This window comes from Aethalodelphis obliquidens, unplaced genomic scaffold (assembly GCF_003676395.1).
Source record: "Aethalodelphis obliquidens isolate GAN/ISIS:26980383/991018 unplaced genomic scaffold, ASM367639v1 scaffold80, whole genome shotgun sequence".
NCBI classification, from domain to species: domain Eukaryota; kingdom Metazoa; phylum Chordata; class Mammalia; order Artiodactyla; family Delphinidae; genus Aethalodelphis; species Aethalodelphis obliquidens.
In genome coordinates this window covers 6147575-6170055 of record NW_020838024.1, presented here as the reverse complement: position 1 = coordinate 6170055, position 22481 = coordinate 6147575, and the positions used below count along the sequence as shown (strand labels likewise).

Sequence of the window (22481 nt, the reverse complement as noted above, 5' to 3'; positions counted from 1 at the left end):
CTGGTAATTATAAATGCTGAAGAACAGCTGAATTCAAGTAGTTCCCCACCCCAACCCCTGCTGAAAATACTATCTTGAAATGCCTTAGGACCACCCTGGCCTCTGATGCTGTGGGACGGCTCTGCAGAATCTGTGCAGACGATTTATGTCTGTCTGCTCTTCCAAGAGGCCAGAGCTTATCGCCTTGCTGGGCGAAGCTGCAGCAGATCCCTGCCCCACCCCACCTCCATCCCCCCAAAGCAAAGATTTCCAATTACTGCTGTGCAGAAAATGTCAAAAGCATTATTCAACTATTCATTATCCCAGGTTTTGTAATTTTTCATATGTTTTTACTCTTATCTGCTAGCACTTGAAAAAGACCAGCTTTTTCCTCTTCAGAGAGCTTAATTTGCAGAGCTGTGCAGTCTCCCTATTATGTTCTTATCGTCCTCTCCCTGTGGTAGGCGGAATGTCAAGGATGACAAAAAAAGAACCAAAAATATTTGAAGGCCTTCCTGAAAATCCACGAGAATGAGGAATCCGAAAAGCCCGAGGCTTCTGTTCCTCGAGTGACCTGGAACAAGACCAAGGGCAATTGGTATTAGCTGTCACAGTACATTCAGCAGGGGCTCTTGTCTAGTTCTCACAATGACCTAAACCACCACCCGGGAGCCACGGGCCTTTGCTTCTGAGGGGTTTAACTGGGGGACTAAGCAGCTCTGAGGTGCCAAGAGGTTCCCCGAAATTCTCATACCAGTGTTAAATTAACTTTGGTATCCCAAAGACCAGAGACCAAGGATGGCTTGGAGTGGCTTAGTGCTTCCCCCCTCTCCTTTGGCCTCTCGGCCCCATTGTTGTATTTTATAGCGACTGACATTTTCCTCAGTGCTATGTGAAGTGTCGTGCAAAGGCAACTACTTCCCGTCCCCTAGCGCACTCTCTTCCACCTAGATGGCGCCCCAAGCCCCACCATCTGGAAATTCTGAGCTGCCATCTCCCCGGATCCTTTCCTCCCAGGATCCCCAGGTTTCTTAGGCAGCGCCCCAGGGCTCCCGTTCACCCGGAGGGACTCGGTCCGCGGTGTGCCTTGCTCGGGGGAACCCCGCCCACCTTGTCATTCCTGCAGGGGAATCCCCGCCCCCCGTCCATGTCACTCCAGGAAGGGAGTTCCCGCCCCTCGAATCTACCAGAGGGAGGGAATCCCCGCCCATCCTAGAGGCTCAGTGGATCCCCAGCGCCGTGCAGCTGGGAGAGCCGGGCGAGAAGCGGACTCCCGGCGCCGGTGCGTGCGGCCCCGGGCAGGGAGAAGCGGTGGGTGGCGGCTGCGGGGACCCGCAGGGCCGTGGGCGCCCGGGATTGCGCCTCCGGTGGCTGCGGACGAACCTAGGCGCTGCAGCTCCGGGCAGGCGCGGTGGTTGGCACCGGCGGTGGCAGCAGCGGCGGTAGCTGCGCCGAGACCCACCGGGCGGCGCCTCGGTCCGGACTCGCGAGGAGCAGCCGGAGCCTCCGCCGAGCCGCGTGCAGGTGAAGCGACAGTCCCGCTGTGGCCGGGACGTGGGGCTTAGGATGGGTGGGGGCCGTTGGGGGCCGGTGGGGGCGGAAGCGTGGCACCCCCGAAACCGCGTGCGCCCAGGAAAGTTTAGGGACCAATCCAGGTGCGGAATCCCAGCCCCGGCTAGGCGGCGAGTAGGGGAACTGAACCCCGGTCCCACGTTGGGCGGCGCAAACTCCCTGTGCATCCGGCTGGGCGCAGGGAGAACGCGGCCTCGGGAAGAGGGCCCGACAGAGCGGGCCGGGGACAGCGGGACAGCCCGAGGCGCACTGCTGGGCACACTCAGGACAGGGCCTGAAGCCCCTGCCGGGGCGCGCGCCCAGGATCCCCATCCCTGGACCATCGCCAGGTCCCCTCCTCCAGGACGGAGGTACTCAGGTGCTCTGGCCTCAGGTACTGCCTTGGGGTCCATCCTCCCGCGCTTACTCATCTCTTGCCCCCTTCCTGCCTGGAGAAGAGACACGCGGCGCGAGGGCAGGGCGCGCAAAGAGCAAGGGCATCTTTGGGGAGGTTACCGGCGTCTGCCAGCGAGATGGGGAACTACGGGTGAGGCAATGTTGCTCTACCTTCTCTCCCTCTGAAGTCCCGTTCCTCCGCAAATCTGGTCTTCTCCTCTTTTCTCTCTCCCTCGCTCTCTTGGATTTGCGTTGACATTTTAGGTCTTAGGGCTGCTTGTCTTCCTGCAATGCTGAATTGGGGAGGGGGAGGGTTTAGGGTCCCTGGTTGGAGTTTGCCAGAAGCCTGTCCTCAGCAGCCCTCATCCATGCGGAGACCTTGATAAGGGACACTGGAGTGTGAAGAGGACAAGGTCTGACATAGGCTGGTCGCAGAGACTGGAATGGCAGGCACGAGGGCATTCCAGAGCTGCAGACGTGCGCTGGGACTGGAGGTGGAGGGGCGCTGGGGCAAGGAGCGGCCTCTTGCAGCTGGCACGGCCTCCTGCCTCTCACAGAGCTATGGTGCTTCGGGTGGATGCGTTTCCCTCGACACATCATGATGGAGGTGGCTGCAGAAAGTGATACTCTGGCTTTGCTTTTACACAGAGCCCCCGCTGCACCTCCCGTGCTGCTGGTCCTTCTGCAGTGAGGCCTCTCCCACTCAGTCTGCTCTGAACTTGGGCTCTAGGGACCTGGTATTTTTACCAGCTCTAGGGCCAGCTTTTCTAGTCTGACTTCTGAGTGCAGGTCACGTAGGAACAGGTTGGCAGATGTGGTGTGGGACGGCTGCTTGCAGGGGTAGAAGAGAATGTCCCAGAACATACCCTTGGCTGCAGGTGGTTCTAGAGCTTCATCAATTCCTTCCATTAGAATGGGCCAAAACCCACTGCTCCACTAATAACCACATAGTGATGGTGGCCGGGGGGAGGGCTGCAGAGAGAGATGTGGGAGCAGAGGGATGGCAGGTGCTGGGAAAGGAAGAATCAGAACCATGTAAAGTATATAAATGTACCTCCCTTAACACAGTTAATATGCTCCTGGAAAAACACTGAATTCTGCTTTAAATATCGTTGAGATTGATTTTGCATGCACTCATGGCAGTTTACTATTTAAGGAAACTTATGATAATTTCTCTATTCATTTCAGCCATTTTTGTGGTTTGCCATGCACAGGGGCTTAGAGGTTCCTGGGGGTGTGCATAGGTGGCAGAGGCTCCCTCCTTGCTGTCAGAGTTTCAGTCTATCAGGAGACGTGAGATACGTATACTGAGAGCTCCGAAGCAAACCGGTGCCCATGTGGCATGTATAGGCACCCTATATTTGTTGAATGGAGAAATGAAGGGATGATCTAACGACTAAAGTACCTGAAGAGTGATCCAGATGCAACATTTTGGGAGTACAGTGGAGAAAGAAACCACTTTTGACTGAGGGGATCTGACAGGCTTAGTGGAAGAGCTGTGTGCTTTAGGATGACTCGTCTGATCTCTTGCAGGAAGAATTGGGATTGGGGAGATGAGAGGTGAGGACCCTGGTGAGCTTATTGTAATAAGATAGAGGGTGGGGACCTAATGGAGGTCTAAGCCGGTGGGTGGCAGTGGGCTTGGAAGAAAGGAAAGGCTCATCAGACATGGACTTGAAGTATGGGCACTGCTTTGACTTGGAGTGAAGAAGAAACAAAGGTCACCTGCGGGTGGGGAGCAGAATACACAGTTGGCTGAAATGGGGAGTTTGGAGTTTTAACATTCAGCAGACCAGAGGCCTGGAGAAAGGCTTTCGAACTTCTCCTTCTTGACTTCTCCCACATCTAATCAGTCACCAAGCTCCATTGACTGCCTTGTAAAACCCATCAGTGGCTCCCAGGACCTGTGGGATGAATTCCAAATCCTATGCCCTTCTTCAGACTTCTTTTCTGCCATATCCCCCAACTCGCACGTGAGCTGTAGTCCTCCTGACCCGTACTCCTCTCGGCCTCTACAGCGCTGTCTTTCTGCGGTAGTAGTGGGAAGGGCCAGGTCCTGGAATATCCTTTCTCCCCTGGTCCTCCTGATGAGGTCCTCCTGATGCAGCGTTTTTTATTCTTCAAGATCTAGCTCAGAACCTCCTCCTCTGTGACTTCTCTGCCTCTCCCTCTCCCAGGAGACGTAAAGCAGTCCTACCTTTGGACCGTCGATCTGCAGAGCCCCCTTTGCACACTCATCATGCTGTCTGGGCCTGTTTCTTTTTTTTGGTGGGGGGGCTGCACGGCACGGCATGTGGGATCTTAGTTCCCCGACTAAGGTGGAACCTGCGCCCCTTGCATTGGAAGTGCAGAGTCTTAACCACGGACCACCAGGGAAGTCCTGGGTCTGTTTCTTTAGGACCTTGTCTCATTCATGCCCAGAAAAGGCCTCGACCAGTCACCCACCAACTTCCTCAGGTTAGACAGGAAGAGAGACAGAGCCTGCACTCCAGACACCCTGCACTCCATCGCGCCAGCTGACTGTACTGTAGGGAGTTGTCCCAACCCTGGCTTGGAAGTTCCAGAGCTGGTGGGCTGCACAGGGTAGCACAGAGCTGTGCATACTCCCTTGGCCTAGATCTTGTGGGCCTAAGTGACTCAGACTATGGTGGGAGGTGGCTGTCCCGGCTGGAAGGTGGCCCCAGCTCCCTCTTTCTGCATCATCCACAAGAGGAAACATCCCAAAGAAGACAAACCCACAAAAGGTCAGGACCAAGCCAAAGGAGAGGCTGAATCTCATTAACAGGGCAGACTTGGAGACTCAACAGTTTTTAACCTCTTTCTTCTGCCCTCAGAAGTGTGTCCATACTACCAAGTAGGATGCTCGGCAGGCAGGCCCCTAAGGAGGGTGGGCGGACAGGTGCAGGCAGGAATGTCTGAGAAGGGCCAGCATCCCAGGAGGATGATGGGAAAAGGCCATCGACAGAGACTGAGACAGCATCTGTGAAGGATGCCCAAGGAAGCCAGGCTGCAAGGGGCAAAGGAGAGAGCAAATGCCAAGACAGTGGAAGTGGGGAGTGTGGACACTGGATGCAGAAGCATGCCAGTCAGAAATAACAGGAGGGTAGTTTGAGGAGGTGGTGGCGTCATGGGAAGGTTTATTCAGGAGAGTCCCCCAGCTCCCCCTCCCAGGCATGTTTAGTAAACAAAAGAGAAGTGGGAGAGAATGGAGTCAAGATAAGGAGCAGATAAGGGAGGGAAGGGGCCAGAGACATCAGGAGCAGGTGCAGGGAAAGAAAAAAGCTGGCATCTGCCTTCCCTGAAATGTAGGAGGGAAGCAGAGGTGGGGCGAGGTGCTGGAGAGAGCCTGCAATGCAGCGGAGGAAGGTATCAGTCTTGGTGAAAGAGAAGGGCTGGCTGCTGACAGCCAGGTGGGCACTGTGTGAGGCTGGGAGCTTTGGGGGCACAGGCTGCTGCTGGCCAGGGTGGGTGAACCTGGTTCATGGCACCGGCTGAGGCAGCCAAGAGGGAAAGGAAGGATTGTGGAACTGGGGTCGGAGACTTGGCTGGAATCCTCACGGTGCAGAGAACGTCTCGCTAGCCAGATGATTCGAAATTTTGCAGCCTCAGTTTCTTCATGGGCAAAATTGGTAGAGTAGCTACTTCCCAGGATTATTCTTAGGAGGAATAAAAAGAGCTACTGAGATATGCATGTGTCTCAATGACAGCATCTGGTATGTGTGGGTCCCGACGAGAGTGTGCTGAGAAATGAATAAGCCTCTCGCCAAAGTCAGTGACGGCCCAGTTGAATGTAGAGGCAGGAGGCAGGACTTTTTAGTAGACCCGCCTGAAGCTTTCTCCCAGTTCTGGGTGAAAGATGTATCACGGCCCTCTCTGATGCAAAAGTCAAGTTGTCGGGGCTCAAAGCAGGGAGATCCTGGATGGTCTCCCCTCTCCTTAGTGGTTTTTGGAAGGAGCGATACATTCAGACTGGCTAATTCCTGCACTTCAAGAAGCGGAGGCCCAGAAAAGCAGAGAACTCGCCTCATTTCAGTACCACCAGAGCTAGAATCACAGTCTAAGGTGCTTGATCTGGGAACCGTCGTCTTTCAATGGCAGCTGTGCAAGATGCAGGTGGGTAATGAGGAATTCAAAATCTGTGGCCCCCCTTGGTTTTATTAATGGATCTATCATTATACTTAGATTAGATAAATATTCTCACTCATTCGTAAAGAGGGGAGGGAAAGGAGTGCTTACCTTGATTTAGGAAATAATAAACGTGTGCTAAATTACATGATATTTGGGGAAAATGTGCAGAAAGTTTTTTAAGGAACGAGAAGTATAAAAATATGTTTTCAGGTTATCCTTGATTTATTTTTCCAGCCGGATGGTCTAGGTCTAGATTATGTTGTCCCTTGGGTTTATGCATAGGTTCCATATAAAATGATGGATCCTTCCATGGCATTTAAAACCTTTTAATCCTTGATCTTATAATAACCATCTCTATTGATGGAAATGGAAATGGAAAAAAAAGATGGGCTTGGGAAAGGATACGTTTCCCCGGGGTTCTGCAGTTCTGGGCAGAGACAGAATTTGAAGGCAGGTAGGTCATCTGATTCAGACTTGAATTGCCTGTGATCTAAAGAGCTCCGCATTCTATTTACAAATGTGTTCAAGAAAACACTGGGAGCATTTACGGTTTGAAAACTCAATAGTTGAAGGGTCCCTTTGTGGTCTGATACGGCTGCCGAGCCCAGAGATGGCTTGTTAAGGCACTAAGTGCGGAGAAGACACATCTGTCTTTTAAGTCTCTCCAGCTCCCGGAAGAGGCCTGCCCCTGGCCGGGGCCTCCCTCCAATGCCAATAACATCTTCTCCACCCCATATTCACAGTGGGGCCGGGAAACAATCCCAATTCTGAGAGCCGCTGGCTTCGGGATGCATGCATTACCTGCACGAATACATAGAGTGAAGAGTGACTGGGCTATTAACTTGCAGAAACTTAGGCATTAACTCTCTTTATGAAGCAGTCTAATGAAACCAGATAGCATTGAACATCTGACTAAGTTATTCCTGGATTATTTGTTTTGGGGTTTTAAAGTGTTTCTGTGGCTCATCAAACACTCTAACACGTGAAGGGATTTTGGAGAAGCAGGGTTTGGGGAACCAGCTTTACAGCAAAGAGGACTAATTTTGCCCACACTGATGTCACAGCTTTAGATAAAATAATAGCAAAGAGGTAGGGGAAGTTTTGTTGCCTTAAGCAGCCTGAAATGCCTAGCTATCCACATGAGGATTAAAAAAAAAAATCACTCTCTGAAGGATTTGCAGATCTTTGAAGGACCATAATCCAATCCCTTGCCTTCAGGTTGAAGTAAATTTAGCGCATTCCAGAATAGATCTGGTGGTGTTTGAGCAGCCTCCTGAGGAGGGGCTTTCATGGTGTTTGTGGCCCTTAATAGAACGATGCTCCAGACTGGGTCCCTGGAGGGTTTTGGCAGGAGTGGAAATGAATTTGGACTGAGCCACTCATGGTCTCCCTTTTTATCAACACCTGACACCACCAGCACTTGCTTTTTTTTTTTTTTTTTTGCCGTACGCGGGCCTCTCACTGTTGTGACCCCTCCCGTTGCGGAGCACAGGCTCCAGATGCGCAGGCTCAGCGGCCATGGCTCACGGGCCCAGCCGCTCCGCGGCATGTGGGATCTTCCCGGACCGGGGCACGAATCTGTGTCTCCTGAATCGGCAGGCAGACTCTCAACCACTGAGCCATCAGGGAAGCCCTCCAGCACTTGCTTTTGCCTGCACTCCACTTTAACTAACTCTGCTACCTCAACCGAATCATCCTAGTTAAAAGACATACACTCTATCACCCTGGCTTCCGAGGGGTGAGCATCCTGCTTTGCTAAAAATCAAGATGGATGGATGCAATGCAGAATCAGATTCCCACCATTATCTAAGAGCTGTGGAATCCAAAGCCAGCTCCCGCCCGCTGCAGGAATACAAGCTGTGCTGGGAGGCGGCTGGGAGGGAGGATAATTTTGTTTTTGTTTTTGCAGTACGCGGGCCTCTCACCGCTGTGGCCCCTCCCGCTGCGGAGCAAAGGCTCCGGACGCGCAGGCCCAGCGGCCATGGCCCACGGGCCCAGCCGCTCCGCGGCACGCGGGACACCCCGGGACCAGGGTACGAACCCGTGTCCCCCGCATCGGCAGGCGGACTCTCAACCACTGCGCCACCAGGGAAGCCCCACCCCCTTTTTTAAAAAAATTAATTAATTTATTTATGTTTGGCTGTGTTGGGTCTTCATTGCTGCGCGTGGGCTTTCTTTAGTTGCGGTGAGCGGGGGCTACTCTTCTTTGCGGTGTGCGGGCTTCTCATTGCGGTGGCTTCTCTTGTTGTGGAGCACAGGCTTTAGGCGCACGGGCTTCAGTAGTTGTGGCACATGGGCTCAGTAGTTGTGGCTCGCAGGTTCTAGAGCACAGGCTCAGTAGTTGTGGCACACGGGCTTAGTTGCTCTGCGGCATGTGGGATCTTCCCAGACCAGGGATTGAACCCATGTCCCCTGTATTGGCAGGCGGGTTCTTAACCACTGCACCACCAGGGAAGTCCCCCCACCCCCCCCCCCCTTTTTGACCCAATGCACCTTATAGAGATTTGGGTAAAACTAGAGTGTGCTATATGGGTCTCTTGGTGAAGAAAATTAACTTCCAAGGCTAAAGCAGCCATGCAAATATAATTCCTAAGTCACTCAGCATATAAATTCGGCATTGCTTTCCTCCAGTTTTCCACTGCCCACTCTCCACCCCTACCCCACCCTAGTCACAGTTATTCCTAGTATCATTAGGCTAAAAGAAGAGACAGCTGTCCCCAGGAAATGTGCTCCAAGTGTCCTCATCAGCATGGATTCTCATGAGAGAGCAGGCAGTCAGATGGCACAGGGAGAGGAAGGTACCAGAAAGGACTGCATGAACCCCTCTCTGGACCAACTACTCGTCTTTCAAAACCAGATGTGAGGCTTATTGACTTCTTTATCGTGACTGCTGGGGAGCAGCGTTCAGCAGTTTCTGGGAGTCACACACGGCCCCTGAGCACCCTGCCCGCCCTCTGGCCCCTCACCTGCTGAGTGTCCTGGGCACCATCTATCTCTTGAGGGTCTCTGGAGATGATCGGCCCTTTCCCCCGTACTCTTCAGGATCCATACGCCTCAGGATCTGGCGCGATATTCAGTCCATGGGGAAAAATTAAAGTCATTTGAATGTTCCCTATTTGACAGGCACTGTTCTAGACACTTTACACGTATTAACTCATATAATTCTCGTAACCATCCGATGAGATCCATGCTATTATTATCCCCACGTTTGTTTCCTAAGGCTGCTGTAAGAAATTACCACAAACTTGGTGGCTCAGAACTACAAAAGTTGATTCTCTGGTAGTTCTGGAGGTCAGAAGTCTGAAATCAGGTTTCAGTAGGGCCATGCTCCCTCTGGAGGCTCTCAGTGAGAAGACTTCCTGGCCTCTTCCAGCTTTGGGGAGCTGTCAACATTCCTGTGGCTGTTTCACTCCAATCTCCATCCCTGTCTTCACATCGCCTTCTGCCCTGTGCGCTCGTGTCTTCTCTTGTGTGTGCATGTCTCTGTTTTGCATGTCTCCTACAAGGACACTTGTCATTGGGTTGAGGGCCACCCGGATAATTCAGGATGATCTCAGCTCAAGATCCTTAATTGAATTATATCTGTGAATAAGGTCATATTCACAGGTACCAGGACGTGAACATATCTATTACGAAGGCACCATTTAACCCACTACATACCCTTTTGCAGATGGAGAAATGGTGCACTGTGGTTAAGAAAATTCCCAAAGGTTACAGGAGTTTGTGGAACCAGGATTTAAGTAGAGCAGTTTGGCTCCAGAGCTTGTGTTGTTGAACTACAGATCTTCCTTGACTTATAATGTGGTTACGTACTATAATAAGCCCATCGTAGTAATACTCATTCTAAATTGCAAATATCATAAGTCAAAAATGCACTGAATACACCTAACCTATGGGACTTCCCTGGCGGTCCAGTGGTTAAGACTTCAAGCTCCCAATGCAGGTGGCACGGGTTCGATCCCTGGTTGGGGAACTAAGATCCTGCGTGCCGCGTGGTGTGGCCATACAAACAAACAAACAAAAACAAAGAATACACGTAACGCACCAAACATCACAGCTTAGCCTCGCCTACCTCCAATGTGCTCAGAACACTTGCATTAACCTATAGTGGGCAAAATCATCTAACACAAAGCCTATTTTATTAAAAAGCGTTGAACATCTCATGTAATTTATTGAATACTATACTGAGAGTGAAAAGCAGAATGGTTGCATGGGTACAGAATGGTTGTAAGTGTATCGGTTGTTTACCCTGGTGATGGCGTGGCTGACCGGGAGCTGCGGCTCACTGCTGCTGCCCAGAATCTCCAAAGAGTGTTGTAACCGCCTGTTGCTAACCCGGGAAAAGATCAAAATTCGAAGTATGGTTTCTACTGACCGTGTATCACGTTTTCACCATCATAAAGTTGAAAAATTGTAAGTCGAACCATCGTAAGTCGAGGACCATCTATCGTCTCTACTACCTCTCAGTAAATGTGCTCTGATTGTTTATGGTATGAATGGATGACAGGATGGGTGGGTAGATAGATGGGTAGAAAGATGCTGATAACAATAACTGGCCAACGCTCTCCTTCCCAGCGTACTGAAAATTATACCAACATCAACTGATGTTCATTGTTTTATGATGTTGCCCCAGGACTTGACCTCGGGTCCTCTTCTCTAGTTATTGTCCCTTCTAGGGAGATCTCATCTACCATCTGTGTTATGTTGCCTCCGAAATTTATGTCTCGAGCTCTCACCAACTTCCAGACTCGTATGCCCCATTGCCAACCTGACATCTCTGCATGGGAATAGAATGGGTGCCTCAGACCTAGCACAATCAAAATGGAAGCCTTGATATGTACCCCTGAGGCTAGTTCTTTCCTTCTCCTCCCACCTCAGTAATTGACACCAGCATCCACCTACAGGCTCATTCCCCAAACCTAGAAACCACGCTTCATTCTTCTCTTTTCCTCCCACTCCAGCAGCTAAGTCTGTGAGTCCTGTTGGCCCTTCCTCCAGTATCCGCCTTCTCCCCACCTCCATGGCAGTCCCCCTAGTTGAAGCTGCCGTCACTTGTCCCTGGACCGCTGCTGCCGTGGTCCTCTAACTGGGCCTCCCCTTGTTAGAGGACCACGGGGCCTCTTGACCCCTAACGGGGCCTCTTGACCCCTAATCCTTTCTCCTCAGAGCAGCCAGAGGGACCTTTTAACACACAAATCAAGTCATGTCACTCTGCAGCTTCAACCTGGGGCTTTCTCATTGCCATTTGAATATGATTCAGGCCCTTTGCCTGAATCACACTCGCAGGTGATTTCCTCTGTTCCCACTCATTGCCCTCACTCTCTGTGTCCAGAAACACTGTCCTTTATGGAGCATAGCAAGCTCTATCCCAGAAGACGGTCTTACTTCTTCCTGGAAGCTTTTTCCTTCAAACCTTTTTCAAAGACCTTCTTCTCCACAATCACATACTTTAAAATGGGCACCCCCCAGGTGCTCTATCATGTTACTCTTTTTCAATTTGAAATAAAATTTTGATTTATTTGTTTATCGTTTGTCTCACCTGTTGGAATGTAAGTTCCATCAAAGCAAGGACCTTGGGGGCTTCCCTGGTGGCGCAGTGGTTGAGAGTACGCCTGCCGATGCAGGGGACACGGGTTCGTGCCCCGGTCCGGGAAGATCCCACATGCCGTGGAGCGGCTGGGCCCGTGAGCCATGGCCGCTGAGCCTGTGCGTCCGGAGCCTGTGCTCTGCAACGGGAGAGGCCACAACAGTGAGAGGCCCACGTACAGCAAAAAAAAAAAAAAAAAAAAAAAGCAAGGACCTTGTCTTGTTTACTGTATCTCCAGTGCTGACAACAATGCCTAGTATACAGTAGGCACTCAATAAATAGCTGTTGAACAAGTAAAGCACTTGTTACATTCCAGGCACTGATCCCAGTTATCCTTATTTTTCAGATGATGAAAAGTAGCCTCAAAAAGTTTAAATTGCTTGCCTAAAGTTGCACATCTGTTAAGAGTTGGAACAAGAATCTGAACCCAAATCTGTCTCCTAAGCCCGCGTTCTTAACTATTATTCCATATAGAGTCTCCGAGAAGGAGGAACTGCCTAAGATCCCTAAAGTCCCTACAGAACTCTGAGTTTTCTAATTCATTTTTTTGCTCAGAAACCCAGGACACAGATTGTTAAAACACAGGGAAAAAATATACTTACTTAGATTCTCAATGTACTATTTTTCTGAAAAGTTGGCCCTGGGGCTTAAGCTTGAGAAGTTAAGAAGTTCATTTCTTTTTTTCACCACTTGGGCATTTAGGCTGAAGACTTTTTCTGATCCATCTAGAGAATTAATGGTTTAAACCCTCTTCCTTTTTTTTTTTTTTTTTTTTTTTTGCGGTACATGGGCCTCTCACTGTTGTGGCCTCTCCCTGGGCCCAGCCGCTCCGCGGCATATGGGATCCTCCCGGACCGGGGCACGAACCCGTGTCCCCTGCATCGGCAGGCGGACTCTCAACCACTGCGCCACCAGGGAAGCCTAAACCTTCTTCCTTGAATGCTTATAGGAAAGGCAGAGACGACCAGGTTGCATCCTGATCGTCTCTGCAGGGAGAGTGCAAAGGTGAAATTTGTTTGCATTCATAAGAAGCCCTGAGATCTTCCTCCTCCTGGTTTTCCTTTTGTATCATCACTCTTCTGTAGTTTGGTTTTTGTCTGCCTCCCTGTCTCCTCCCAGTTGATAGAACCCTACAATGACAACATGGATCCCATTTTTAGGTGGTTGAGAGCAAGACGCTCTGCATTGGGTCTTGCTAAAACACTTGTCTATTTCTCTGTCACCAGCTTTGGGCCAGTCATGGAAGAGGCCAAAGGATAGGCTCTTGCCAGATGTGGGGCTCAAAGGAACTTCTGCCAGTTTCAGACTGGGGAAAATGAGAAAGCAGCTATTTGTTTCCTTCCCTGCTCTTGGACCCCCTTTTAAAAATAGGTTCCATCTTGAGAATTACATCAGCATCCCGATAAGTAAACATCAGACAAAAAGCTACTCTTTCAGGCAAATAGTAATTGTGAGAATGGCCAAGACCCACAAATGTAGGTTGGGCTTTCATTCGTAGAAAGGGCTATAGTGGCTGATTAGTATATTTGGCAAATATAGCTGCTTTCCTGCAGGGAAGCAGAACTCTGGCCATTTGATACGTCATGTGCTTTGCCTCTGCTGTCATGAGCTGGGGTTTGCTATGGTAACCAGAACTTTGCCTGGAGGGTTGTGCATGTAAAATGTCGCTCATTAGCAGTCTCCTTTATTTTTATCATGAACCAAAGAGGGGCTGCTCATTGTTTCTGCTAACAGGCAGGTGGGTGGTCAAATGGAGCCCAGGTTGAATTATATGTGCTGTTCTGATGTGGAATATCGCCACCCACCACAGTTCTCATTTGCTGGATCAAGAAGTCCTTCTGGATTTCCATTGGTTCAAATCCATGCTGGAACCTGCACGCTGGGATAGTTGGACTTATTTTTTCTAACTCTTTCTCAATGGTTACTCCCCGTCTTCATATTGACACAGCATGTAAACTTTGCTAATAGAGGTGGTCCTGCAGATAGGAGGTAGGTAGCTTCCCATAAAACCACTGAAAACTATGAAAGCTCAGCAGACATTTGAAGGAGGCAGTATTATCAGTGATGCTCAGTTCTTTCCTAGAGTTTGTACTTTGTCCTCGCCACTGCAAACCAATTTTTTTCCTTTTCATCCAATTAATATTTATTTAGTACATATCACATACAGAAAAGGTATGTACACTTCACATTCAATGCATGAGGAAGAAAAATAAATAAAATTCAGATTGCCTTGAATTACCAATCCCATCAAATTATTTAACTCTCTTTTGGGATGGGGGAGAAACAACAGAGAAAGCATTCCTTCAAGAACATGGTGTGCTTCCTAAACCCTGCTTTTGCTGGAGACTTGGAACTGGCTAAGAACCCCCTTAGGCGTATTTACTCATAAACATATATATCTAGGCCTGGGTGAATCTGGGCGATGTCACATTGTGCTATATCACCTGTGGCTTTTGTTGGGAAAGTGAACTGCAGTCCAAAGTGAAGCCAGAGCCACTTCTTCAGTTGATGTCAGCAGTGTGTCAGAAACAGTAGACTGGAAGGTTCTTCTAGGCAGAAACCATGTCCTTTTTGATGCTGTGACTCAAGCACCCAGAACAGTGCCTGGACCATAGTAGATCCTTCATGAAGGTGTTTTAAATGAATGAAACTAGTGTCAGACCAGCATGGCTGAGTGGGGAGAATAACTGGTACTACATACTTCAGGTCATACCTACAGCTAATCCATGAAGATCCCTGAAGTCTGAAATGGTCTTGCCCTTCAGAAACTTATCATCTAATAGGGGAGCTAGTAAATCTGAGGCAGTGCTAGTTACGATTTAAGATGTATGGGAAGATGAATCTTCTGATATGTGTCTTAAGAGAGATCTTTCCATCACAATATTTTTCCATATGGAAAGATTTCCACTTTACAGAGTGATCATTTTAGGTGATTTCGTGAACATTGCACTTGTGCAGCCCCGGGGTATTTCTTCAGTAAATCAGATAGAGACCTACTGTGTACTAGACTCTTAGATTCTGTTAGGGAAGACAGACATTCGATATATTTTAAGCTGCGTCCAAGAACATGACCTCCTAGAGAAGTGATTCACTACCCCGTTGTACATCACAGACTGCTCTTATCAAGGTCGCTAATGACGTCTACACTGCTAAACCCAAGGACCGACTCTCAGCCTTTTCCATGCTCCTTCAAAGCATTTGATGCACACAGTTCATCCCTGCTTTATTCTTGAAATGCTTCCTTCCCTTTGCTCTCTGAACACCATACTGTACGGACATTCCTCCTTGCTCAACAGCCAGCATTCCTTCGTAGTTTTCTTGACTGTCTTCTCTCCTCCCAGTTCTCTCAACTGCTGGAGGGCCCAGGACTCATTACTTGCACTTCTTGTCTTTTCTTTCTGTGATTACTATCTGTGATGTCAGTCATCCTCATGGATTTAAATGCCGTCTGTAAGCCAAGAATTCACACCAGTGTATCTCCATCTTGTACCACTTGCATATAGAATTATCTATCTGACACCTCCACTGACGGCCATCTCAGGCTTTAACGTCTAAAACTAAGTTCCTGATTCCCACCCCTTCCCCTTCCAGATGCTTTATCTCTAGTTTGTTCTTCCAAAGATACCCAGAATCTGACCATGGCTCATCACCTCTCTTCATCCCCGGTGTCCTCATCTCACAAGTGGGCTATTTCAGGAATTGCTCGATTTCTACCTTTTCCCTTTCCCCCCATAGCATATTCTCAACAGAGCAGCTGAGTAATTCTAGATTCAGAATATAAACCAGATCATGTGACTTCTCTGTTCAGACTTTCCCATGACTCCCCATCTCACTCAGAGTAAAAGCTGAACTCATTACTTAACTTCCAGACCCTCCCCTTCCCATCCTCCCTGACTCCATCTCTGTAACTCTCCCTCTCTGCTCAAGCCACACGCCACCCTGGCACACTGATGCCTTGGGGGCACCGCACCTGCTGTTCCCTCTGCCTGGCGTGTTCTTCTTTCATGTAGCTGAGTTGCTAGTTTCTTCAGGTCTTGATTCAAATGTCACCTTCAGTGAAGTCTTCCATGCCACCCTGTTCCAGCCTGAGATTTCATATTCCCCTTCTCAGCTTTATTTTCTCCTTTGCGCCTGGTCAGTGTTTAAGCATATATATTTTACTGACTTAATTTGCCTTTCTGCCTGCTCTACCCCGCTGCATTGTAAAATTTATGAGGCTATTTTTCTGAAGGTGGGGAGCCTATTTGATTCACTCATATCTTCAACACTTAGAACAAGGCTCAGCATACAGCAGGCACTCAGGAAACAATTTGTGGAGAGAATGAAGTTAGAATCACTGGTATTTTTAATTTAAATATTGATGCCCTGGGGATTGTGATGTAATTGGTAGGACAAGCGCAAGCACTGGTATTTTCTGAACGTTCCCCAGGTCATTCTAATGTGGAGCCAGGGCTGCAAACCACTACTTGTTTTTTTTTCTTCTTGGGATCTTTACCTCTGTGGCCTATGTTGTTGCATTCTCAGAAAGTCCGTTAGTCTCAAATCTTAAATTTCCGGGGATGATTTTAATGAAATTTGTGCTGTGTGTAATAGCATACTAGGGTTTTCATTGGAGCATCTAGAGTGAGTGTAGTGGACGTTCATCCTGACATGACCTTGGCCGAACTTTGCCTGGAGGCACAGACCCCCACCCTTGCAAAGTTAAGTGTTTTCTTTGTTAATTTCCCGTTGAGCAGCAGGCTTTTCTTTCTCCTGTCAGCCCTCCCTATCTGTGTATCCGTGGGTTCTGCATCTGCAGATTCAGCCCACCGCTGATGGAAAATATTCGGGAAAGAAATTCCAGAAAGTTCCAAAAAGCGAAACTTGAGTTTGCCAGTATTTACATTGTATTTATAGCCATTTACATTGTATTAGGTATTATCAGTAATCTAGAGATGATTTAAAGTACAAGGAAGGATGTGCATAGGTTACAGGCAAATACTACGCCATTTTATACAAGGGACTTGAGCATCCTCTGATTACGGTATCCTCAGGAGTCCTGGAACCAATGCCCCACGAATGTATTTGCAAAGTGAGACGGGATTTGGATGCAGCTTAACTTCTTTCATCTGCATGGGCTATATGCATTTATTTCACACACCCCGCCCGGAATGCCCCCCTACCCCTTGCCTAGACTCTGTCCATCCCTTAAGACCCAGGCAAAGTCTCATTCCCTTTGAAGAGTGTTTCTTCTCAGCCTCCAGCTGGCAGCCTCTCTCAGAAAGTCTGGCGCACACACTGCCTGGCACATTCTCTTGGCATCCAGCACATGCTGCCTTGGTTGGTGAACCTTTCGGTGAAAGTGCCTTTCTTTGTTCTTAGCTCCTCCTAGGCTAGACTGTGAAGTCTCGGAGGCTCTTGACCATATCTCTCACATCTTTGTGTCCCCAGCAGCAGGCTGTAAACAGATGTTGATGGATTGGCTAAACTGGTCCTGTTTAATGTATTGGCAGCTTCTAAGGAGCATTGCCAAGGGGAAAGGGTGTCCCTCTCCGCATAATTAGGGACTGTACCCTTCATAAACACCCTGGCATTTTTATTCTGGGTTATTGTTGATCTGTATCTTTCTCATCCCATGTTCTTTTTTAAGCAACTAAATATGTAGCTTGTAAGATTTAAAATCTCAGGATTTCAGTAACCTGATTGAAAATGATGTACTCAAGAAAGCTCAGGTATAATCACATTTGCCTTTATTTTCAAACTCAGATTCAAGGAAATAAATTTAAAATACTCTTTAGGGCTGCTGGGAGGAAGTCCTGAGACAGGGCAAAGGGGGGCATCTTATACAGCCCTTCTCTCTCTATTTGAAATAGTGGCTTTTCTATTATAGTCTCATTATCAGGCTAACGTTCTTCATTTCAACAGGCTGGGAGATCAGGTAACCCGATCTACTGGAGTAAGAGGAAGGTTTAGAAGCTAAGGTCTCAACACCTCTGTGGCCTCTGAAGCCCTAGGATTGGGGAAAAGTGATGTCATGGTGAGACAGGAAGTGTTATAAAGCAGTAGAATGTGATAAACCGATTTCCATCTGGTCTTAGGTGTATAAGACACAGCAATAAAAGCGCATTGTGTTTTTATCCAGTGGGGATAAGGTTACTAGACCAGTGCATCATGGGAAAGCTGTTGACATAACGAACGTGGCCTTTTCAACAAGGTGCTTGGATGGTCTCTTGTGATATCTTTGTGGGCAAGCTGGAGAAACGTGGACTGGACAGTTGCAGAATGTGGTGATTTGTAGCTGACTGGCTAAATGCCCGCACAAAGGGGTTGATGGATTGGTGTCAATCCAGGGAGAGGGTTCTAGCAGCGAGAGTCAGACACAGTTCTGCCATTGGACTTATCCTGCTCCTGTTCAACGTTTCTATCGATGACTTGAATAAAGACGTGGATGACACATTTATCCCATTTGTTCAGGACCCAGATCTGGGAAGCACAGTGACCTCATTTCACACCAGAATCAGAATCTAAACTGCCCTATAGGATGGGCCACGTCCTGCAAGATCAGCCAAGGGCTCAGGTGAAGGCCCCTCACTTATGTCCGAAAAGCCAACTGCATTTATGACAAGACGATCAGGAACCTGCTTTGATAGTGGTCTTTGTGTGAAAGATTTAGGCACTTCATTTGACTCTATGATCACTGTGCATCAACACTGTGATGTGACTATTCAATAAAGGTAAATCCCAGATGTGAGGGGCCCAGAAACAGTGTTAATCCTCTGCACTAGTACCACACATCTAGACTATTATGTGCAGCTCCAGGCAACATGTGGTGTAAAGTAACATATCCAGAGGCAAGGGTCCAAGATGGGGGAAGTGGTCGGAGAGATTTGAAGGAAAGATGATGGTGCCTTCCAAATCCTTCCCCTTCCAGCCGTGCCCCTATGGACCATCCCTTCACCCACTCCTTTGCCAAAACTCTAAACTCCCTATCTCCTTCCCTTTTGCTATCCCCACCAAAATCGCTCCACCGAATAAGTTCAACCACCTGCATTTCCTGCCTCTGTGTCCTGGCTGCTAAGCACTTCTGTGAAAGAGGAAAAACCCACCATCTATTTGGATCGGTGCACCTGCAGAATAGTGGCCTCTGAATTCATCAGCCTCATAGGCTGGCAGGCAGGTGGACAGTGTCTACGGGATCCCGATCACCTTTCCCTGCCGTTTCCCCCACTGCCTTGTCTGACTCTCCCCCCGCCCACCTCAAACTCCCACCTTGTGACCTTCTCCCTCCCTCCAAGCTGGGGACCTTCATGTTTTCTTCACAGGGAGAATCAGTGGAAACCCCCTCAGTCCTGCTCCTTCACTTACAGTCTATTTCCGCATCCAGCCTGCGCTCTTTCCTTCACGCCTGAGAGAATTTCCCTCCTTTGATTGAACATTTCCCCCAGACTCAGTTACCATCACACTTAATCAGCATACTCTTTCCCCTTTGTCTTTAACCTCCCCCTGCCTATAAGCCTTTCCTCTCCACCATGGGCAAACGTCACCCCTCTTTAATTAAGTCCCCTCTGCCTTTATATCCTTAACAATCAAATTACCTGAAACTGGTCTGTAGTGGCTGTTTTTACTTCTTTAATCTCTCATTAATCCCTCAGTGGACTGTGCAATCTGATTTCCATTCCCAGCGCTTCATTGAAAGTCCCTTGTGGTGACCACCGATGGGCCTCTACATCCAAATCCAGTGGAAACGTTTCAATACTTCAGTTGGCCCACAGTCCAGCTCCTCCTTTATGACACACTGTTCTCCAGCTACTCTGCTACCACTCCCCTCCTGGATTTCTTCGTGCCTCTTTAATGGATGCCTGGTCTTAATCTCTCTGAGCTCCTCTCCATGGAGCACTTTCATTGATTTTTGCAGCAACTTTTATTCCTCTTTATTTTTTTGGACTGGTTTATACTTCACCTCTTAAACAGGGATGTTCTCATTTCCCCCCTAGGCAATTTCAGCCACATTTTCCACTTCAGCCACCACTATATACAGACCCCTCCAAACTTTGTCCTTTTAGCCTCTACCCTCCTCCTGGGCTCAGGACTGCCACGTCCATTGTCCGCTCACCACCTCCACCCGGCGACCCTCAGCTACTCCAGAGCAATACATCCCAAGCTGATCTCATCACCTCTCCCATATGAGCCTGCCCCTCCTTCTCTGTCCTCTGTCTTGGCCAGTGGCATCCCTTCAGCCAGCCCCCAAACAATGAATCTGGACTCACCCTCAACTCTCTGTGGTTCTGTATACTTGCATGTGGGAATTTTGCAACTATAATCCATCAGGTGGCCAAATAAATAATTTCAATGGCTTTCCTGGGCAGGACTGCTAAGACTTTTTCTCATTTCTGGTCCAGAAGCCAGAACAAAGGCCAGAGCATTTGAAATTAAGGGACCGAGATACAGCTCCATGTTGGGAAATGTTTTTTAACATTATAGTCTCAAAGTGGCATGGGCTGCCTTGGGAGGCGGTAAGTTTCCCTTCACTGCAGGCACCACGCAGAGGCTGGAGGACTATTGCAGGATTGGGCTGGGGGACTTCTAATGCTTCTGCCAACTCTGAGGTTTAATTCTGCAGCTAATAAGTTCTTCCTATCTACTTTGTCCCCATCATCTCATTTATGCTTCCTAGTAGATTATTAGCCCCATCTTATGGATGAGGAATCAGAAGCTCAAGGGTCAGGTAGTTTTCCCAAGGTGATCCAGCTGGGTGATCAGTATTAGGGCCAGGCCTCCAGAGCAGACTGGTGTCCCCAAAGCCCACTGCTTCTGTGAAGCTGCTGCCTTCTATTTGGCATTGGAAACAGACTTCAATTCAGTAGAGCGGAGTCAGCTCACTGACGCAGGTAGACCTTTGAGGATACTTGAAAGGAGCAATTTTGGGGTTCAGAGATTAAATAAATAAATTCGGAGCTTAAGTTTTTCTTAAATATGTCCCCATATTTATTGGCCTATTATCCTTCCCCTCCATGTCTCCAGATATTTTATCATTATAACAATCAATCCTAATAACCAAATGCAGTTTTCTTCCTAGGCCACCATTTCCATTTCCCAGAGGCTTGGGAAGGAACAAATGAGAAAGGGTCAACGCTTCCATTTACTTAGAATGGCTTTTAATTAAATGCAGGTTCCAGCATCAGAGGTTCTGTGTTGCTGCTAAAATAGTAGCCTGCTGGGTGACCAATGCTGAAGGGGGCAATCCTGGGTTTTCTTTTACGAACTTGAAAGAAAGGGAGGAGATGCCACATATTTGGGGAGGGGAGGGATTGGCTTGAAGTATAGAAAGAATATAAGCAAATATTTACATTTTCATTTTTGCCTCTGCTACAGTGTCATGGAGGGAAACAGAGGTCTGATTAAAACAGCAGATAAGCATCGAAATGAAAGGCAGTCAGTCTAGGACAGTACCTGGGCGGGAGCTAGAGGTCCAAGGGAATGGTTGAGTTGAGGATCTGAAATCCAAGCTGTAGAGACTCACCTTGCAGATAACCGTGAGTAGATATTTTTGTGGCCTTCATTAGCTGCCATTCCCAGAGCTCTAAGGAGCACTTATCCTCTTACACACTCTAAGGTATATGATTACTTCTCCATCTTTCACCCGATCCCAACCTTATTGTTTGGGTACTCACAGTTCTTAGTCTGCAGGCTTGAGGGTTAGGCAAGGATTGAGGAAATAAAATCCAGCATTAATTCTCAAGCCTAAAGAGAAATAGAATAACCAGCTTCTCTCTCAATGCTTTTTTTCAGAGAAGCAAAATGTAGCTGGCTGTCATTGTTAAAGGTGCAAAGCAGGATTGGGAAGGTTGAATGAAAAGAGTAATGGACCAGTAGCCAACACTCTGCCCTAGTTCAGATACTGCCACTGTCTAGCTTTAGATCCTAGGTTCTTCACACTTGGGATGAAGCAATTGCACTTAATGATTCTTAAAATCTCTTTTATCTCTTAAAGAAAATGTCCTGACACACACTCATAGCTCAATACTCCACATATTGCCTGTTGCTTGGGAACAAATCATCCCATTCCTGCCTCTCACCACTGAAGACCCACTCATGTCTGTAGTGCCTTGGACCTCACGTTCTGTCCTAAATGAATAAACTCCTCTAAATTAAGCTACCCATCAAAAATACCCTTTTCTGTCAGGAATAATTTCCATGAATATTAAAAGACTTACAAGGCAGGAAAAATTCAGTTTCCCTTCCACTGACAATTATTTCTTCCCTGAAATGTTAGAGATCATCTCTTTTGATCTCATATTTTATAAATGTACAAATCTAGGCCCAGAGAGGTCAGGTGGCTTTCTAAGTGTTACACAGCAAAGAGTCTTCTGTAGGACATTTTCCCCACTGCTCAAAATGGAAAGATACAGGTACTTGGCAATCAGCAGTTAAAAGAAAATTATGGTTTAATTTCCAAGAGAGTTATTTTTAAACAGGAGGCTGTTTCACCTTGGAATTTTTTTAAGAAAAAAAATAATAAACAAGTGCACTAGATTTGTCCTTTTAAGCCAGTTGAAGGAGTGTGCCCTCTCTACGTTGTTGAAATTGGCAGGCTGACATCTCACAGACAGACTGTTCTGGTCTACTCGGTTAGCTGTTAGCCCAAATGCAAATCTGACTCATGGGTGAGATCATGAGAAATCTGGACTATTTTTCTTGATGACTTTTTCTTTCCTATTCCAATTTTCTTTTGCGGTATTTGGCCATGTATGATACCCATGCTGGGGAACAGACTCTCAAAAGGGTTGTTGCTAGGATCGTCTCTGCTGTCACATGAATCACAAGATAGCTGGGGAGGTTTGGCCATGAACTGTCTGTGGCT

At 48.1% G+C, this 22481-nt stretch overlaps 1 protein-coding gene across 4 annotated transcripts in view; it reads left to right on the top strand.

Annotated features, from left to right (window-relative positions):
• Window positions 1-1207: 1207 nt before the first annotated feature.
• PDZD2 (PDZ domain containing 2) overlaps window positions 1208-22481 on the top strand; it is a 377132-nt gene continuing 355858 nt past the window's right edge. For 3 of the 4 annotated variants that reach the window (XM_027092702.1, XM_027092705.1, XM_027092704.1), the window contains exon 1: window positions 1214-1503. The gene's annotated coding sequence lies outside the window, so the exon portion shown is untranslated. Of the gene's footprint in view, window positions 1504-22481 lie in introns of all 4 variants that reach the window. The other variant, XM_027092707.1, reaches the window with a different exon arrangement.